This window comes from Lampris incognitus, unplaced genomic scaffold (assembly GCF_029633865.1).
Source record: "Lampris incognitus isolate fLamInc1 unplaced genomic scaffold, fLamInc1.hap2 scaffold_153, whole genome shotgun sequence".
NCBI classification, from domain to species: domain Eukaryota; kingdom Metazoa; phylum Chordata; class Actinopteri; order Lampriformes; family Lampridae; genus Lampris; species Lampris incognitus.
The window spans coordinates 35,001-37,500 of record NW_026611118.1 but is presented as its reverse complement, the minus strand read 5'-3'; positions in this window follow the sequence as shown (position 1 = coordinate 37,500).

Genomic DNA, 2,500 nt, shown 5'->3' with positions numbered 1-2,500 from the left:
TGCAAGCCTTTAGGAACAACAGCAACTCAAGTCGCCAACGCTCTGTTCACTCAATAACTGCAGAGATCCAAACTTCTCCTGGCATTAACATCGGCACAAAAACTGTGCGCCGGGAGCTTCGTGGAATATGGGTTTCTATGGATTCAGAATGAGATGTCAGAAAAGCTCCTGTGGGTGTAATGGTCAGTTATGTCAATACTTTTGGACATATATTGTGCGTGTGCGTGTGTCTGTGATACCTAACATAAACACACCTGTATTACTAGAATTGATCGTTCACGCCACAAAAGTGAGGGGCAAACATAGAAAAGCGTGCAACCCAGCCACTGAGGATGCACAAGCCAGTGCATTCTTAGTGCAGGTCCCAAGCCCGGACAAATGGGGAGGGTTACGTCAGGAAGGGCATCCGGCGTCAAATCTTTGCCAAATCAAATATGCGGATCATAAATAAGATTTCCATACCGGATCGGTCGAGGCTCGGGTTACCGACGACCGCCATCGGTACTGTTAACCAGCGGAGTGCCGGTGGAAACTAGGCTACTGTTGGGCGAAGGAAAAGGAGAGGGGGAAGGCATGTCCAGAGGCAGCTAGAGAGGAGGAAGGGTAGGCGTGTGGAGGTGAGAGTCAGTCGGAACTTTGAATGTTGGCACTATGGCTAGTAAAGGGAGAGAGCTGGCTGACGTGATGGAAAGAAGAAAGGTGACAAGAGACAAGGTGGAAGGGGAGTAAGGCCAGGAGTATCGCAGGTGGGTTCAAACTCTTCTACCATGGTGCGAATGGGAGGAGAAATGGGGTAGGGGTCATTCTGAAGGAAGAGTATGTCAAGAGCGTGCTGGAGGTGAACACAGTGTCAGACAGAGTGAGGATTATGAAGCTGGAAATCGAAGGTGTATTGCTGACGGTTATCAGCGCATATGCCCCGCAAGTCGGGTGTAAGATGGACGAAAAAGAAGAATTCTGGAGTTGAGTTGGACGACGTGGTGGAAAGGGTACCCAAGGAGGAGGGAGTGGTGAGTGGAGCGGACTTCGATGGACACGTTGCTGAAGGGAACAGAGGTGGTGAGGAGTTGATGGTAAGGTATGGAATCGAGGAGAGAAATGTGGAAGGACAGATGGTGTTCGATTTTGCGAAAAGGATGGAAATGGCTGAGGTGAATACATATTTCAAGAAGAGGGAGGAGCACAGGGTGACGACGTATACGAGTGGAGGAAAGTGCACACAGGTGGACTATATCTTGTGTAGAAGGCGCGATGTAAAACGGATTGCATACTGCAAGGTGGTGACAGGGGAGAACGTAGCTAGGCAGCATCGGATGGTGGTCTGTAAGATGACTTTGGAGACCAACATGAGGAAGCGAGTGAAGACACAGCCGAAGATCAAATGGTGGAAGTTGAAGAAGGAAGACTGTTGTGTGGAGTTCAGGCAGGAGTTAACACAGGCACTGAGTGGTAGTGAAGAGTTGCCAGATGGCTGGGCAAGCGCTGCAGAAATAGCGAGGAAGACAGCTAGGAAGGTACTTGGTGTGTCATCGGGACAGAGGAAGGAAGACAAGGAGACTTGGCGGTGGTGGTGGTGGTGGTGGTGGAAGGAGGAAGTAGAGCAAAGTATACAGAGGAAAAGGTTGGCAAAGAAGAAGTGGGATAGTCAGAGAGATGAAGAAAGTACACAGGAGTACAAGGAGATGCAGCGTAAAGCAAAGAGAGAGGTGGCAAAGGTAAAGGAAAAGTCGTACGGTGAGCTGTATGACAGGTTAGACACTAAGGAAGGAGAAAAAGACTTGTACAGATTGGCTAGACAGAGAGACCGAGCTGCCGAGGATGTGCGACAAGTTAGGGCGATCAAAGATACAGATGGAAATGTGCTGCCAAGCGAGGAGAGTGTGCTACGAAGTGGAAGGACTACTTTGACGGGCTGATAAATGAAGAAAATGAGAGAGACAGAGAGAGAGAGAGAGAGAGAGAGAGAGAGAGAGAGAGAGAGAGAGAGAGAGAGAGAGAGAGAAAGGTTGGTTGATTGAGAAGTATAGAGAAGGCCAGAAAGAGTTGCATTGTGTCTTTGTAGATTTACACAAAGCATACGACAGGGTGCCGAGAGAGGAGGTGTGATATTGTAGGAGGAAGTCAAGAGTTGCAGAGAAGTATGTAGGAGTGGTGCAGGCTATGTATGAGGGAAGTGTGACAATGCTGAGGTGCGTGGTTGGAATGACAGATGGGTTCAAGGTGGAGGTGGGATTACATCAAGGATCGGCTCTGAGCCCTTTCTTGGTTGCAACGGTGATGGACAGGTTGACGGACAAGATCAGGCAGGAGTCTCCATGGACGATGATGTTCGCGGATGACATTGTCATCTGTAGCGACAGTAGGGTGCAGTTCATTGTGAGGAGAGCCTGGAGAGGTGGAGGTATGCACTGGAGAGAAGAGGAATGAAAGTCAGTAGGAGCAAGACGGAATACCTACGCGTGAGGAGGTGACAAAGGCATTTCACTTTAAATACTTGGGG